General features: G+C 34.1%; 1 protein-coding gene and 1 long non-coding RNA gene across 2 annotated transcripts in view; one reads left to right on the top strand and one right to left on the bottom strand.

The window, feature by feature from the left end:
• Window positions 1-10,039, bottom strand: part of LOC136990212 (PR domain zinc finger protein 5-like) — a 55,201-nt gene extending 45,162 nt beyond the window's left edge. Inside the window, exon 1 of the mRNA XM_067288595.1 lies at window positions 9,980-10,039. The gene's annotated coding sequence lies outside the window, so the exon portion shown is untranslated. The remainder of the gene's footprint in view (window positions 1-9,979) is intronic.
• Window positions 1-19,668, top strand: part of LOC136990292 (uncharacterized) — a 232,653-nt gene that overhangs the window by 97,115 nt on the left and 115,870 nt on the right. The gene's annotated exons all lie outside the window — the stretch shown is intronic.

The following is a 19,668-nucleotide window of genomic DNA, read 5'->3' as shown; positions in this document are numbered from 1 at the left end:
TTCTTTCAACTTTAATTCTCAATTATGACTAACTTAAATGCAGAAATTATACTTAAATACTTGGCTTTTAAGGCAATAATAGTGTCTGAGAACAATTTCAAAGTGTGACTGAGGGGTAAAAAAGTCTCTGACAAATTGCAAGCAATTACGTTATTTCGAAAGCAATCCCACAAAGAATTCTGTCAATGTACTGCAAAACAGACAACCACCTAGCAACAACATGCCCTAAGATATTTCAATGATCTGCACAGTCCACGAATTCGCTTAATTCAATTACTTCTTGTGTTCTCTTAGAGATGCTGTACACTTATAGCACAATATTTTAAACAACGATTAAAAGTTTACCTGCAGCGACCCTTCTTGCGTTGGGTAGAATATGAACCAGATGAATTTTTTTTTTAAACTCTTTCCGCCCTGTGGGCACTAAGAGAGCCTCTTTTAGTAGGCCCATTATGGGTTCGGCCAGGCCCACAATGGGGCGACCGGGTGGTGAGGGACGGGGCCCGACATATCCGAACGGACCACCCCCGAAAAATTCCTGGGGATTTTTCGACCCGTTCGGATTCGATCCCGGGTCCCCCAGAGCGGTAGGCTGCCACCATGGCCGCTCGGCCATCCGGCCCTAAACCAGATGATTTGCAACAACTAAGTACATTCTTTTGAATGGGCTTCATTTTTGGTACACACTGTTTTTTTTCCGTAATTTACGCTGACATTATCGTCATTACATGGTGAAACTTTATCTATATCTAAACATGAAATCTGAAGTTTGGTCAGCAGTCGATCTGTGACATTGTCTGACGATTGGTTGCTATCACTGTAAAAGTCAAGTACAACATGCTGAACACCTTTAAAGTGAAAGTACCTCAGAATTATTGGGAAACACTTTGTAGTAATTTTAATGGAAGCACCAGTTCCTATTGTAAACGGTAGGCTATGTCCTTGATATAGCCTAGTTTACATGCATTTTTACCGAATAGGGTGCCAGAATATTTTCGCACAAAGCTTTTGCTTTAGTTTTTCCCTACGTCACACTGTTCTTTTTCAACTTTTACTCCGCAATTGATACTTGTATACGATTGCTGGTGTTTCACAGCATGATACACTTTTCAAAGTTCTGCAGTCAGAATTTTATCGTCCTGAGCAGATCGGACTGTAGAAACAAATAAGAATAATGGAGACTTACCTGCAGTTAGAATATTTGTTTTAAGCCGGATGCACACATGCGGCGCGGCAAGGAAAAGCGGCAGAATGACGTCACTTTTTCTCGCCGAAGAAATCGATTTTGTGCCGCTTTTCTCGTGTTGGTTAAATTCTATCTTCGGCGGCGGTCGCCACCAAGACGCGTTTCTATCAGCCAATAACTGTTCGTCTGGTATTCACGTGAGAAAATACAACCACGTGGTGTTTTAATGGAGGAAAGTTCGACGCGATTAACCGAGATAACAAATATCAGAATAAAGAGGAAAGGATAATAAATTTAACACAAATTCTACACAAATAATCATATATAATCTAATTCAAAGAATAAAACAACCGAATCTTACTCGAAATAGTATTCTTTATCCAGAGATTTTAATCGAGGAATAAGCCTATTTTGTACACCAGCTTCTTTCTCGATCCAAGAAAATATCTCTAATCTAAAATCTTCGTTCGAATCTTCGACAAAATCGTCTAGCTAAATAAAGCAAGCCGTACGAAACAAAATTTGTAAACACGTAAATAGCGGCAGTGTCGGTATCGTTCGCCATCTTGAATACTGAACGCATGCGTCGAAATGTAAGAGGATTGCCGCTTGTGTGGTTGTGCTGCCGCGCGGCGAAGATGCGACACCGCTTTTCTTTACCGCGCCGCATGTGTGCTTACCTCTTTATGTTTTTCAGTACTGGCATGTTTTTCAATCGCACTTTTGCCTTTACTTCCTGTTTTCGCATACTGTGCAAAAGGCATAAAAGTCATCTTTTCTGCTTTTAGAAACGAACCAAACTTCTTTTATATATTCATCAAGAAATTTCGTTTTTCTTTTCGGCATTTCCCAGTACGAGATAAATGGCTATCGCAGTGTCTCTTGGAACCTCCAGCAGTTTTAGTTTCATGAATCGACTACAAATTATGGTCGTTTAGTGGACGTGTCTGCTGATGTGAAAGTCTACACAAACAGTAGTTCTGAGGAATAACTCGGCGAGAGAAGTACGATAGACAACAAATTAGCGGTCAAGCGAGCTGGGAAAGACTCGGGCGTCGGCACTCGGTCGAAGCAACTTCCAAAGAAAACGTCTCTTCTTCTAGAAGATCAGCAACAGTCTGCTTTCAAATTTTAATGACTTCAACCTTCTCTACCTCGCTAGCCGCACATGCAACTTCCATCTAGTTACAAGGAGAATTCTGCCGAAGTCCGAGGGTGATCGGTTATACCGTTTATCCCTGCGTGCCCTCGTCCAATAAACATTAGTGAGGTTGAGGCCGAAATTTTAACCGCGAAAACGTGTACGTCGGACGTTTAGCACAGCTTTCCTGTAAGCCTAAAAGTTTGACAATGGTGTTTGGGAAGTCGGTGAAATCATGCTCGACATTCCAAACGCCATTGTCAAACTTGTAGGTTTACAGGAAAGCGGCGCTGAACGTCCGACGTACATGATTTCGCGTTTAAAATTTCGGCATTAACCTCGCTATTTTTGACCATTTTAAACACCCGTGTAATTCTTTGGCTTCTTAACGAAGAAAATGGCGAAAGTGACACTAAGTCAAAGTAGTATGGGTCATCTGGAAACGTTAAGCAGCTTCCTCAATTCATTTAAAGTGACTACTGAACTATTTTTATACACATTTTTCATCACACCCCTAATAGAAAGATAAAGTGCCTGGCGCAAGGTGATGCCGGATGGAGGACAAAGTAGTCAAATGCCTGACAATCTGGCGAAAAGCCGGATGTCTGGCCATCCTAATTGTATGTACTGTATGTAAGTGTTAGATCAGGGATAACACTTTCTAAACAACGGGCTCGTTGGCTCGTGACTACCGATTGGATAATAAAACGTCACGGGATAATTTTTTTAAAAAAATGTTATAGAAGTGATACGATGAGGCTATAATTTTTTTAAAGTTTAACTTTTAATTTAATTAAGTAAGTTTAAAATACGCCATTTCTCAAAATATTTATATATGCAACTTAAGGGAAATTTCCTCGTCGAGCATGAACGTCACGTATTCATTGACGTCACTGAACGTAGGGTCATCACGGATCCGAAATCGATATAACGTTTATTCTGTAGCTAATATTTCCGCAAAATAAGTAGCTTATAGGCTACTTTCTGTCAGAACATAAAACGAATATAACCAAAATTTCATCCGGATTGGACAAAGATTGCAGGAGTTATAAGGAATAAATAAATAAATAAATAAATATATATATATATATATACACAGAAAGAGAGGGAAAGAGGGAAAGAGAAAGACGCTATTGAAATCATGAAGAGCCATAGTTTGTTATCAACATCGTAACAATTGCTTCTCCACGTTCTTTTCTGCGAGCAGCCATTTTTATGACTCTTAGCAATAACTTACGGTGAATGCGACATTCACCGTAAGTTATTGCTAAAAAAATCGCATTCTTTAATTAGACTTATTCGAATCGATATTGCGCTGGTTCCAAATTGCTTACAATAACGTTCTGTTCAACGGTTCTGTAATATAATGCACATTACTTTCACACAAAAGTGCATGGCTAAAAATAAATAAATAAATAAAATAATTCGTGTACCGAAATTCATCAACCAGGTATCATGGTTAAGGGGACGATCTGAATTCTAGTCTATCCTATTTCGAGTAAGGTTCTATTGTAATGGCTAATTAAAATTTCTTCCCATATGTTACATGCAGAAGTTTGCGTGGAAAGTTTAATGTGTCAGTGATTGATATTTCTTTTTTCCAAATTTATTCACGGCAATGAGAAACAGTTGTGTTTTGACTGGAATCTAAATAAACACTGAAAAGATTTTATTACTTTTCTAAAATGTATTACTACTGTTAGGCAATACTGTACTAAAGATTATGACATTAACCAAGATGTGTGACGAAATTTCGGATTGATGTAATACTGTACGCGCAGCTTAGAGGGAACATTGTTGGTTACGGCAACGCGACATAGGAGCGATCTCCCGAGGAGGAAGTATCCCGGAAAGAGCTTTGTGTAAAGCTGGCCCCGATTTAACTGTTACTAAAGCCTGGTACTCACATGCGGAAACGGACGACAGAAACCGTCGACAGAAACGGTTGCCATTCCGTCGTCTTTCCGTGTCGCGTGTACTCACATGCGGAAATTACCCTACATTTGAAGCGCGCCATCTGCCAGCCGTAAATATAAACAAGCTACTACAGTAGGTAGGCCACGTGCCAGTAGTCGAAAATGGCGTCTACCTGGATTGCTTTGTTATATCAATTAAACTTTTTAAGTTTGCCTTTGATCTTATCGCAAATAAAAAAACCTCGAAAACGAATAATTTGGAAATTATTTAGATTTAGAATATTCTAAATCGTCGAAAGTTAGCTTTCGTCACCGAATTTCGATTACGCCATTCCGAAAACTTTAGGCAATAACTATGTCTATTTGGCATTAAAATTTAAATCGGATAGTAATATAACGCATAAATAAAATATATTAGCGTGTTAGTGTACAAATCAAGCTTTTTAGCTCGGCGACCGCCCTAGTTCGAATGCTATCGTCCCACGTGATTTTTATGACGACATTGCTAAACGCCTTTCCTATTGGTCTAATTTTTGTCGTTCCGCTTTCCGCGACGGCAAAAGTTGAGAATTTTCAACATCGTATTCCGTCGGGTTCAACGGCAAAAGTGACGTCATTTTGCCGTTCCGTCGACAGTTTCCGTTGTCCGTTGCCGCATGTGAGTACCAGGCTTAACGCGTAGAAAATCCGGAAAACTCCACGTGGCCAACCCGTTTACAATGCCCGAACTCACGACCGACTTCCTGTGTTCGGTGGTTTTATCCACACGGTTACTGGAAAATATTTATTGCGTTGCAGTTTATAAAATTGTAGACTTATAAATTCCCCCTGTCGTCCGATCGTCTCTGTCCTTCCTTAATCTTCGGAAAGGAGTTAGATACATGAAAATCGAAAGAGAAAAAGAACCAGATTAACTATATACGAACTTCTGATTTATAGCGGAAGTGACGCTATTTCAATTCAAAAATGTTTTTCCGAACGGAGTAGATACACAATCGGCACGACTCCATTCTAACAAGAAAAGTATGATGTACGAGGGTAAAATACTTCATTACACGCCGACAAGTGTTATATGCTACCTGTCTTAGTAATGTTAATCCGTTCCTAACCTAAAAATTTACAAGAATAAAAATTACAGTATATTGTTTATAAAACTTTATCTTTATTGTACTAAATAAATATAGCAGTAAAAGAGGAAGAAGAATAAGGTTATTATTGTTTAGATGAAGACATACCATAAATTAAAACATTAGGTAATTTCAATTATGACCACGAGGTCTGTTTTTCCGAAATTCTAGATCTAAAAGAATAAGAACCGAGACTTCCGAAAGCATTGAACTCCGATTTAAGCAACATGGAGAAACAATAGCTTTGTCAACGGCTGAGGAACAGTATCACAACGCGAAGCTCGACTTACAGCTCCTCTCCATTCTTCAATCTTTATTTCATCAGAAAAATATTCTGCCATGCTTGGCGGGAGAATTTCCAGTATATTATAAATATATAAATAAAGGCAGAGACTAAAGATTCGCAGAGGCTGAAACTTTTATACGCCATTTATGTTATCGATTTCAAAGTCACGTGATAAATTTAATCCAGTCACAATAAACAACTGTGCCAAACTCGATTACAAGGCACCGCCATCGAATTCTTATGGCGTCGTATATACCTGACGACACGAATGTTTGGATTAAATTTATTCTTTTAGATTTATATTATTCCTAATTACAGATATTTGTAACTGGAATATAAAAGATAAAGAAATAACGATTGTGCACATGAATATATTCATTTTAATACTGTATTTAATACAATCTGTTTTTTAAATCTCTTCTTGCATATTTTGCCTTCATGTTTTCCTCCTGTCAAATAAACAGACTTTTGATGAGTTTGGAATTCGACTTTTGTTGTAAATTTCTTTTTACAAATGTCACAACAGAAATGAATCTGTTTATTAATGAAGAACACTCATATGCTTCTCTGAAACCTCCGTAAAACTCTGTTCGCAGATATTACATTGATAATGTAATTGTTTGAGGTGTCTTTCTGAAAAAAACTGTAAATGCAATTTCAGTTTACTTTCTGTTTTAAAATTTTCTTTTACAACAGCCTCTAAAATACGAATGATTCCAATGAACGAGTTGATGGCTTAATAAAAACTTTTAATATAAACTCCTTTGTTGCACACTTGTTTCACAAACGTAACGAAGATTGTCTTCATTGTCTACGTCTATTACACTTCTGACAACAGAACGGTTTTTTCTTAAAATGAAATTTCTGCTGATTAATTAAGTTGCGTTTACTTGTAAATTCTTTATTACACATATTACACTTTTAGATGTGAACTTTCGACTGTTTTTCTAGCGTGCTTTTCGTCTTAAATGGCTTGTTACAAATATTGCATACATACATATTTTCATGTTTAATAATACAATGTCTGGCTAAGGCAATTGTGTTCGTATAACTTTTTTTACATATCAGAAACATACTTTTTTATGTTGTCCCAAAGAATATTTTGTCTTAAAATATTTGTTACACATATGACAAAAATATTTCGATTCATTGCTGTGTATACGAATATGCCGTATTAAATGAGCACTGCGTTTAAAACTTTTGTTACATATATGACAAGTATGGTTAAATTCACTATGAACTATTTTATGAGCTATCAAACATTTTTTTGTTTTATAACTTTTGTTACATACCTGACAAGAATACTTACGTTCATCACTATGAGTTTCGAGATGTACTTTTAAATTCACTTTCCATTTGAAACCCTTATTACAAATATTGCATTTGAAAGGACGGTCGTCACCATGCCTTCGTTCATGAGATAACAACATACAGTTCCACTTAAATTCTTTTCCACATATCTTGCAGGCATAAACTTTGTGTGTTTTCTTCTGTATTTCTAAACGGCCATTACCATATGGAACGCGCTTACCAGAAATGTCGCACACATTATCCTGCTTGACATTAGACTTTCTACTATGAATAAGTTTATGCCGTTGCAAAGACTCTTTTCTCTTAACGCATTTGTTACATATGTCACAAACATACTTTCTTTTATCGCTATGAATAATTTTATGCTTTTCCAAAGAATATTTTGTCTTAAAATATTTGTTACACATATGACAAGAATATTTGTATTCATCGGTGTGTATAAGAAGAATATGCCGTTTAAAACTAAAACTGTGTTTAAAACTTTTGTTACATACCTGACAGGAATAGTTACGTTTGTCACTATGAGTTTCGTGATGATCTTTTAAATGCTGTTTCGATTTGAAACTGTTATTGCAAATATCGCATCTGAAAGGACGTTCTTCACTATGAGTTATTTTATGTTTTTTTAATCGGGATATCCATTTAAAACGCTTATTGCAAATATCGCATTTGAAATGACAGAGTTCACTATGCGTTGCTTCATGTTGCAACAACGTACAGTTCCACTTAAATTCTTTTCCACATATTTTGCAGACATGAGCTTTGTGTGTTCTCTTGTGTATTTCTAAACGGCCCTTACCATATGGAACGCTCTTACCACAAATGTCGCAATACACGATTTCCCTGTTCATATTACATTTTTTACTATTTCTTGGAGATGACTTCACTCGATTCTTAGATGCCTGCAAACGTAAATTCTTATGAGAGATTTCGTTTTTATTTCCAGTTTTGTGTTCTTTCACGTGTCTTCGCAAAAGAAATTGCCACAAAAACTTCTTATTACAGGAGGTGCAGCGAAATGGTTTTTTCCTATTATGACAGAACAGATGTGTTTGTAATATTTTCTGATTTGTAAAAGTCTGTTTACATAAATCACACGTAAATTCTTGCTTAGAATGATATGCAAACATAATCCTGAAGTACTTTCTTTTAATCTTATCATGAATTCTATTGCATTTTCTACTGGAAGGAACGTATTTCTTTCTTTTGATATTATATTTAAAATGTTCTCGCTTATTTGAATTGTGCTGAATATCGTATTCCTGAATTTGCTCTTCCTCCGCAACTAAAAGATTAAAAAATAACATAATGAAATATCTATTATATTTCAATAAACATAACATAGCTAAAGGATTAAAATATTAGTGCTGTAGTTATATACAGTCAAACCTGTTTTTATGCGCTCTTTTTATGTGCGATTTTTATTTGTGCGATTTTTTTAATGCGAATTTTTAATTTGTGCGGTATAGTTGGCGACTAGTCTCGTGCGATTCGTCACGTCTTACGTTGACTTATTATAGCTAAATAAACTTATTATAGCATAAATGCACTTATTATAGTAATATTATTGCATGAATATGCGAAAAATGAAATAATTTACTTTTTAAGTCAACAAAACACCACCTGGACAAAAATATGTAAAACAGACGATAGACCAGACGATGCAGTCAAGTGCTGACATCTGTTGTCAAGAAATTCTATTTCGTACGGTTTTGAGTTATTTTCTATGTGAGACTTTTTTTATGCGGTCCCTGTTGACCGCATAAAAAAATATTTTTTAATTGTGTTGCGAAAACTATTATTTACAGCCATTCGTGAAGTTTCGTGAGATTTTTTTATGCGTTTTTTTTAATGCGGTCCCTATCCCCCGCATAAAAACAGGTTTGACTGTAATTGGTAAAGTAGGCCTATATCTACGTTTTTCATTTAAAAGCAAGGCATGATTTGTTGTTTGCACTAAAAATAAAACATTTTACATTTTACAATCATAAACTGATTTATTCAGCTTCAATTTCTTTATCGGATTTTTTAATGAATGTGAAAAATTAAATTGTTTTACTTTATCTGTTTTAATTTATATTATTTGTATTAGTTTGTTCCACTGGTTATCATAGTAGCGTGGAAGAAATCGTGTTCTTGTAGAGAGGGGAAGAAATCAATATTGTATAAAAAGAAAAGTACCACAGCAATAGTCTATGAGTTTTAAGAAAAGAGGAAAAATCGTTGAACTCTGGATTTTTTGAATCAAAATTCGATAATTTGAGCATATGTCCAGTAGATCTGTACAACGTTTTCAAGAATATTAGCAACGTGTATTCTAACACATTGCAAATATTTCTTTAATTATGTCATTAAATAAGTTATATAGCCCTCGTTTACTTCGTTTTAACACATTTTCTTTGTTAGTTTAGTGGCAGACGTTTCTCAAAGTGGGCAATGAACGCCCACTTGTGGACGGTGAGTAAATTCTAGGGGGGGGCTGGAGGCAGGGTACTGAACGGTGACCAAAGGCAAAAGTCTCTGACAGCCGTTCCCCATCCTCTGTTGAAGGGATAAGAGGAAACATTGCATTTAATGGTTTCCAGATGTTGAGAACAATGTACGGTAAGGGCACAAAGTGTGATTTTCATAGAAAAGTTTTTATAAGAATATTTCCAATCCTTTCTCACACAAAAGAAAATGGGCTAAGAAGCGTTGGGTATAATATTATGGAACAAAGGGGGTGGTGGATCGAAAAAGTTTGGGAATCTCTGGTTTAGTGGATGCATGAACAAAGCAATATAACATGAATCCTTAAATCTGAACTCATGAGTTGTAATTTAATAATTCTCATCATCTCAACAGATTTTTATTAAGTTCAAATTTATATTAATACACTATAGATAGTTTCTTATAATTCTCAAATATCTAATCTCAGTTAAATGTATGACAGTTGAAACTTGAATGCAGTTCTTCAGCTTCCCTGAATAACGCTAATATAAAACAGTCTAAACTAAATAACGTGTTACTTACTTTGGATGTTCGTTTCATTCCTGTTAAAGTTTTCGTCTGAAGTGAGGAATTCATTGTTGATAAGCTAAAGAATACACAAACAATACATGACAACCACAAATAATCAGTTATGATATATAACGTGTTGCTCAACTTTCCCGGCAACCTTATCAAATTTTGGTGGTACTGTCTGTAATAATACGTTTCTTTACACAAAATTCGATATTTTTAAGTATTACAGAACTGAATTTTTAAAGTAGGGACGAGTTGTATATAAAAAAGTTAAATGCGAATAACGAGTAAAATCGTCGTTAAGTCCGACCCTACTGGAGATACACACGACCCCCATTAGCTCCCCACCCTCTTGGTTTTAAACATGCAAAATTTAATATCCTCAATTTCCCTAATAAACTTTCCTGCAAAATTTTAGAAATTTTCGACAAAAAAAAACACGCGTATTAATAAATAGGAAACAGGGTAAACAAAATCGTGCACTAACATCCATACAGATAAAGTCTAGATTATTTATTTATTTATTTATTTATTTTGCATTTTTCGACGTTTGAAGGTGTTCTAAGTTTAGAAATGTAAAAATCTTGGGGAGTCATTTTTTGACCGATCGTCATACTTTCCCTGTGTTATAGGCCTATATAACAGTCGGAAAAGTAATATGAAAGTCATTACACACTTATAAATTACAAATCCTTCATTTGTGATTTCATATATAAGCTACATATTAGAAAGTCGCATTAAAATTAATTGTTTTGAAAATTTTGTAGAAATTATTTAGTCTTTTAAGGAAATTAACAAAATAACAAGCGAGACTCTTGACTTTCCATCTCGTCCATTGAAAAAAGATATTACTAATGAAGTAGACTGGTTTTGCTACAGATCTGTGTTATTTATAAAGTGATTTAGCCAAGTGAAAGCCAGGAGAGTAGTTCTGTAACGAAAGCATTTTACACCGAATGTGAGGCAACCGAGGGCACAGGGGATGTCCCGAAATGCCACTTAACCGGCAAAAGTCTGCAAAGACCCCACACATTGTCTGCGGATGTGTGTAGGAGGGCAAGTATTTCGAGCGGGGAGGTCAGTTAGGTACAGTACGTTGATAGTTGACCGGATACGAAATTATAGACAGTTTGACAGGTTAACCAATAAACAAAGAATTTATAACTACTTTTAGAATTTCTAATAAATATTTAATAACATCTAAATCTAATATACGTGAGGATATACAAGGCTAAATAAAGTTAAATACGAGTAAATGCAAAATATTTACAAAAGATCTAATTTCTGTGTCGCGTGCCTAATTTCTATATCGCAAAGAGAGAGTTCACTCTTTCTGGCTGAAAATACTTCTCAGTCTTAATGGAGAGCCGTACGTGACGATCCGTTGCTATCTGGAAGAATCGGAGTCGCTAAATGTCTTCCAAACCGGAGTCTTCTCCTTTCGCTGGATCGATGGAGGTTTGGAAAACTTCCCTTTGTTTGCAAATTTTCAAATTTTCTATATCCAAAAATCATGGGAAAAATTTCCGTGAATATCTGTGTGCGCGGGCGTATATTTTAGCGTCTATTTCATTTAATATTTCAGAATAAATTGAAGATTAAGAAACGAAATTTAGTACTATACGTTGTGTAAGGAGCACCAATGCAATTAAATTTTGGTAAAGAAACGTCGAGGGATAAACAGATAAAAATGGTCACGTGTACAGCACAATCTCGAGTGGATCGGACTTAATGAAGATGTTATTTGTTGTTAGCATCTATAATTTTTCGTGAAATGAACTTTTACCATTAAAATTTAACATTATATTTTAAAATTATAGAGAGTTTTTATAACATATGGGACCACAGACAACTTTTATTTATTTATTATGATTAATAATATAAATGTTATTTTTTAAATAAAATCTCTTAACAGCCAGGAAAGCTACGCAACTCGTTGTTAGATTTTTTTTTATATAATACATATTTATTATTTAGTACAGAATACACCTAAATTCAAAGCAGAATATTAGTGATATTGAGCTACGTTTTCAACCATTCAGTAAGCTAAAGTAGTATTAAAATTTCACTGTAAAATATTTCGAAATTTCTATTACTTATCATTACCTGTTCATTATCATCTGGAAGATGAACAACGTCTTTACAATCTTCAGTCTTTACTTCAATCTTCAATTTTTTCAAAACAACATTACATTCCGATTTTATACCATGTGTTACATCATAATTCTCTTTTACTTCTTCTTTCTTGATATCTGTAGTTGAATTTACAAAGTTTTCGTGTTAAAGGATTCTAAGAAAAACTTGAAATAGAGAATAAAACTGACGATACTTTCATTAATTAACGTAACAATATTAAATTACATATTTCACTACGTCATTCATTTCTGATGACAAGCCGGAAACTAGCTACGAGTCACGGCGAATTGGTGTGATGTCTGATAAAAATTATAATAAATATGATTATAAAATTCTTTTCGTTATGAAATAAATCAGCAACGACTGCTTAAATTTACCGGAAACATTTAAATCTACGTGTAGCGCCATCTTATGATATTTTGTTAAAAAAAATCTATTATAAAATAAAAATAGCTTGATTTTGAGGATAAAGATGAGTTTTATGAAAAAAATTGTAAATGAGAAAATGAGTAAACTTGTCTTTAACTCCGACCCTACTGAAGATACGCACGACCCGCATTATCTATCTAGCTTCTCGACCTTTAATCACAAAAACTTAAAAGCATCAATTCCCTTAATAAACAAATCTTCCTTCTAATTTTCAGAAATTTTCGACAAAAAGCACAGTAATTATTAAACTTTAAAAAGGTTGAAGAAAATCATCGTGCCCCTCCACACACGTCGATATTTATGCATACAAGAAAATCCTCGAACCTTTTTAAATTTCTCGACGTTTAAAGCTATCTTAAGGTTATAAATGGAAATGTTCGAGAGGATTATTTTTCGACCGACTTCCTTTCTGTTATATATAACAGCCGAGAAAGTAAAACTTAGTTAAAGTGTTAAATAATCACGGATTTAAACATTTTTAATTAGAAATTTACAATCATTACATTTTACAATTTATTCTCGTAGAAGTTGTAAAATATCACAAGAAAGTTATGTTAATCAATCAAAGTTCGATATTCCGGTGTTTTCCCATTTCCGCACATTATGACCCTCCTTTAGCACAAAAATATAAAATACCTTACAAAATTCTATTTGTCGACGTTGATAACTTTATGTCTGAAAATTCAGACGTATGTACGATGTACTGTACAGTGCGTTACGTATCTGCGTGTCACTCCCTCACACTTCGTTTCACATATAATACATAAATGTATATGCAATGAAAACTTCTTTCAACGCAAGTAATGTATAAGTATGGATTAATTGTACAGCGATTTATTTTCATGCGCATTCTGGCTCAAGAAATACCCTGTCCTCATGGCATTCCAACATTCCTTAGAAGCACATGTTGCTCAGTACATAGGTTAACAGATAGCATTTACTGCGTGATTAATACAGTCCCTATCAATTAAAAGTTGTTCCAGGATGCTTCGCCTGAATCTTAAATAAATATTATATTTATTATGCACAAGAACTTAATAACTAAGTTAAAAAAATAACTTGGATGGAGCTTATGAGTGTTACTTTTATGAATCGAATTTTCTAACGATGGATACTTTACTTTCACTGTGGTACAGGCTCTCATAAGCAAGAAAAATATGTGTAATGCTATGGTATTGCACATAATTATTTTGGGTTTGATTTGAAAAGAAACAAAATCCGGGAACGTGTTACGAAACTTTATAAGCAAAAATGTCACAATTGGTCATGGCGCCATGTGTGATTAATTATTATAAAATGGCTAAAGGCCGAATTTTCACAGAGAGAGAGTTTTATTTGTAGATACATAAAATCAGTACTTTAAAAACTTAGGGACTGAGGCCTGTGAGAAGTAACAATATATCCCAGTCTCAGCACTCATTAATAGAGAACCAAACAGACTTTTTCGGTATTTATTTAAAAAAGTCCAATTTAATCATATAATTGGGCTGTAATTTGAAAAATTGTAGACCTATAAATTCTCACTGTCAGTTTCTGTGTGTCATGTTTTTCTTAATCTCGAGAACAGACAAAGATGAAAGCCGAGACCAAATAATATGAAAAGATTTGAAGAACGAGACACCGACTAAATGTGTACACAGTTTTGGTGAAGATCGAAAGTCACGTTATTTCAATTAAAATCTTTTCTTGTGAAAACAGTTAATAAATCACTGGCACAACTCAATTGTTAAAGAAAAAGAATAATTACGGAGACAAGAAACTGTTAATTTGAGATGAAGAGCTTACATTTTAAATTAAACATTAAAAATACTAAATTAATTAAAATACCTACAACTTTGAGGCAGATAATAAAAAGGGCTTATTACACAAATGATAATGGGCACAAACGGTCAGGAATCAAAGTAAAAACATTTAATAAACAACAAAAAGGAGTGTACAATAAAAATGACTACATAAGCATTAAGTATTGTCACCTGACTACATTGATAATGCTTACTGCTCATACAGTAGCCTATAACGGCATTTTCAACTTTATATTGTATAGCTTTAGGCATAGTTTTAAGTTAATTTTTTTATCTTGGATAATTTTTAAGTATATTAAATCTTTACTGATGACGTACTATTTAGAAAATAGTCCGAAATGCATTTTGAGTTTTTCCTTTCCATACTTATGTAGTCATTTTCATTGTACACCACTTTCTGTTTTTATTAAATGTTTTTACTTTGATTCCTGAGCGTTTGTGCCTATTATCATTGTGATACGTTCTTACTATTATCTGACACGATTATAGATATTTTAGTTAATTAAATTTTACATAGGGCTAAAAGCCATTTCTGTAATTATTTCATTAAAAATATGATTATAAATTGCAGCCCGGTATTGTGATGATGTCATAATAAATAATTGTTCGTTTCATTGAAACCTAAAACATCTAAATTGGATTTTTCTGTGTTGTAAGATTCTGATCAATTAAATTGACAATTTTAAATCTGTCAACTAAATTAAATGTTATTGATAATATTAAATTCTATTTAAATCCTTATTCATTATACACAATGTATTCGCAAAACGTTTCAAATGTTACCATTACCATTTATATGAATATGAATTTATGTATAGCCTATTATTCTTATCAGTAGGAACATACTTTCATAGTATTAAAAGTATTAAGCCTCTTACCTTTTTCGATTTTATAACCAGAATAACTCCAAATGGTGGACCCATTTGTGTTGTTCGTGGAAATTGGTTTTCCTTTAATATTTATCTGAAATAATAAAAGTCTACGCTATGTTATCAAACAAATTGATCTTTATAGAAAAATTAATAAAAATGCCATTTAAATTGGAATATAAGAATTTATTTAAATGATGGCCTAATAACTACTTTTCTTTTAATAGTAGTGCCTGTCATCTATCTAACACCCTTCAAACGAAAATTTTAAATTCAAACAACGTGAACTCCGGTTTTTAGCAACGGTAAGTATACAGTTTATCCGATCCTCTTCCCCAATTAAATAAATCTAATACTATATGAATACAGTATGTAAATTATAGTTTATTAAGAATCGAACTTCAATTAGAAAATAGACTTATAAATTTCCACATTCCTTAGTCTATACGACTGTTTGACAGTCTTGAACGTCACGATTCTATTACTAACAGTAAAGGTATAATGTACACGGGCAAGCCACTACTAATTTCAGGTGAAGAGCATATATATTCTAAATGAAATAAAAGAATAATATAATAAAAAACTGCAGCCCAACATTGTGACCATGCCACAATAAATATCGTCTCGTTGATTGTCTTTTCTTTTTTGCAATCAGAAAGAGTTTAAACTTCTCTTACTTTCGGCTCTTTTAATGCATAAAAAAAAGCGAAACTATAAAAATCGTGTTAAGTTTGACCCTCAGCTTTTGGAAACCGCCACGTTTTAAGACTTCGTGAGCCCCAAACAATGTTTAAAAATGTGAACATTTTACTTGTTATTACAAATTACAATTTTTAAAAAATACAATTTATCTTTAATCTGAAAATTAGGCTTTTGCCGTTTTATAATAATATAAACAGGTTTTTGAATAAAATTTTCTAACAGATGATAATACACAATATTGAAGTTTTTTTGCCGGAAAAGTTACGCATCTCGTTTCTGGATCTTTTGATGAAAGATAACGGTTCAGGTTTTATATTTTGTGATGATCAATCTCTCGATCATCGTCAACCTCCATAGGACTTGATCGAAAATGGGAGAGATCTCGTGTCGAGTTCTACTGCTGCTTAGGCCTGACAGGACACATTTTAACTTCATACAGCTTAAATATCGTTAATTTCACATATATAATACACTAAACTCAAACTACACACACCTGAAATATAAATTTATAGATACAAAAGTAGGTACGTTCAAAATATTATGTCGAATTAAGCATGAAATGAAGCAATATCAGCTAGAACCAATCAAACTACAAAATTTCTCTGAATAACGCGTAACTTCTCTAAACAAGAGCATAATAGTTATTGATTCCGAAATAATCTAGCAAGGAGTTGCGTTACTTTCTTGGCTGTTATGAGATTTTGTTTTAAAAATTTACATATTTTTAATTATTATAAAATAGCAAAACACTTAATTATGAAGATAGAGAGAAGTTTATAAAACATTGCGAATGGTAACAAGTAAAATCTTCAAACCTGTACCACACCTCCTTCATAACTGCTCTGCGCCTTGTAGTAATGCTACCTTCAAACTCCATATTACTACTGTTATGGTGTATAGATATAATTTGTTTTGTATAACATCATTACCTTATTATTCAGCTAATGTTAATACTGTTTATATTAGTAACCCTTACATCAAGCTACCGTGTAACATTAGGAAGCAGCCTTAAGTCTGTCTTCTCTACACCCATTTAATGGTAAATGATCATACCTTTATAACGGTCTCTTTGTAATGTATAGTTTTAAGTATTATAGCCTCCCCTTTTTTTATATATGTATACCAACCGAAGAGGGACTATTCCGATAGTCCGAAATGCATTTTAGTTATTTCATGTTAATTGCTCATGTAATCAATTTTAATGTACAGTACAGCCCTTTTCACTTTTATTAAATATACTCCATTGATACCTGGGTGTTTGTGCTTATTATTACTGTTATTAAGTCCTTATTATCCACCTTACATTAATAAATTTTTAATTAATTTAATTATACCAAGGGCAAAAAGCAATTTTCTTTATATTAGTTTAAGTAAAATCTTTATTAAGTCTTCTTCCTCGCGAGATATGACACGCAATCAGTGGCGAGCCGCTATGGAAGCTGTGGAAGCGCCGCTTTCCTTATATTTTGTAAAATATTAATACATATTGTGCGATTATTTTCATAATTTAACGTACATTGATATTTTATCATAACCGCATTATTTATTTTATTACAAATTTATATACATGTGGAAAACAATGACAACATTCGAATATAAATTCGTATACGCCTATTCTCAATGGAAGCGCCGTATTATCGAATTCGGGACAGCTTCCACGGATAAAGTATTTAAATGGTGTAAAGCGGCCAGATTAAAGGCATGCGTGCAGAGCACCAACCTCACGCGGTTAGCTGGTGGATGTTGCACACCAAAATATCGTATAACGCTTTCAATGATTCTATCCAGGGCCGGCACAACTTCCCTATCATGAAACGTCACTGCACGCGACTACCCTCTATCTATTTATCCTCTTGATCTTTCACAACTAATAGCATCAATGCCACTTAAATACAAGCTACCATGCGGAATTTCGTTCCTTTATCTTCGCTCTGTCCTGAGATATTAAGCGAAATAAACGTCAACACACGCACACACACTCACGCACAAAGAAATATATATATATATGTATGTATACTGTGGGTGATCGATTAACGAACATAATCCGTTACAAGACTTTGTTCGTTAACCGATTATCGATTTAGCATAAATTTTTATGGGAATTTGATTACAGTAATTCGTTCTGGAAACTCCAAAAAATAAAAAATATATACTTTATCACTACGTTTATTTATATGTAATAATAAATATGCATATATACACAGTCTTGCATTTTTATTAGTCATGTGAAAAGTCGACATAACTCTTACTTGAAATCGAAAATAACGTAGTCAGTTTAAAGCTGGTAAGGCCATTATTTATTCAAATATACCATTTAAAAATATATACTTTTCGGCACTTGTGCAGTTTAGGGGGTTAACCTAACCCCCTAAACTGCCCAAGTACCCCGTTCAAAGACTTATCGAATGTACCCCGTTCGAAAACGCCATTGCTTAAGCTTGTTTTCGTCGCGGAGCATCGTATCGGATGGGACGCGTCATATCCGAACTTATTTTTTTGCGAAGAATTCGCTGAACTTTGAAGACATCACATGATAGATCATAATATACTAAGTTCTCAGGAAACACGTCAGAGATGAGTAGTCACGTGACCGAAGAGCGCCGACAAATGTCACGTGACACGCTTCGTACGCGTCCCATCCGATGTGATGCTCCGCGACGAAAACAAGCTTAAGCAATGGCGTCTTTGAACGGGGTACATTCGATAAGTATTCCGACAATTTTTTGTTCGTAGCATATTTTATAAAATTCAGTGGCGTGCCGTCATTGGAAGCGATAGAAGCGCCGATTCCACCTTCCAATGACCTTCCCTTGTATTTTATAAAATATAAATTTTCTTATTTTAACGTACTTTGCATTAATTAAAATTAATTTTTTATTATAACTGCATTATGTATCTTTTACAAATTTCTATACTATATGTGAAAAAAAACCGATAAGATTGCTTTTGTATATTCGAATAATTAATTGGTGAAAGAAATGTCGAAACCGGGTCAGTCTCCAATCAGCCAGATTATATAGGCATTTGCACATGCGGTTCACAGAGCACCAACCTCACCCGGTTTAGCCGGTGGATGCTTCACACATAGAGCTTCTAATTTTATATCCCGGAGCGGTTGTGGGCTGTTAGCCGCCTGCCTGCTAAATATTCGGCCGCCCTCGCCCGATTATGTGAATCATGAGTAGACTAGATGGACGGCGGGCAACCCCCGGCCGCGGGCCAGCTACGGCTCGCGAAAAGTTTCTATCCGGCCCGCGAGATCTTTAATAGATAATTAGTTATTTTTCCAATTTAATAAATAGTTAATTTTTCAATTCTTTGTAATTTTCGAAAACGATAAGAGAAATAAATGTAATAATTAACTTTTTATTTATTTATTTCATATTTGCAGACTTAAAAAATTACGAGTCAGAAGAAGGCGTCAATTAACTACCTACGGCCCGCGGAAATAACGTAAAATTTATTCTGGCCCATGTTATAAAAAAGGTTGCCCACCCTAGACTAGATTTATAACTTAACCCAACCGATAGGAGTTTACTGGCATGTTTTTATGATAGTTCTGTATAGTTGACAGGTTTTTAAAAAATCCATTAAAATATTTGATATATTTATTCCGCGTTTATTCTGCTCTCCCATCTTATATTACTTACGGAATTCAATGTTAATCCGGTGATATTACGATTTAGTACGTCCCATCTGTACGGGGATGCAGAAAAAACGTGTACAATTCTAGTACAGTGTTAAAAAATGAACTGTTAAT

Source organism: Centruroides vittatus, unplaced genomic scaffold (assembly GCF_030686945.1).
Source record: "Centruroides vittatus isolate TY-2023 unplaced genomic scaffold, ASM3068694v2 contig_1311, whole genome shotgun sequence".
In the NCBI taxonomy this organism is placed as follows: domain Eukaryota; kingdom Metazoa; phylum Arthropoda; class Arachnida; order Scorpiones; family Buthidae; genus Centruroides; species Centruroides vittatus.
Note: the sequence above shows the minus strand (reverse complement) of the source record. Positions and strands in the feature narration are given on the sequence as shown.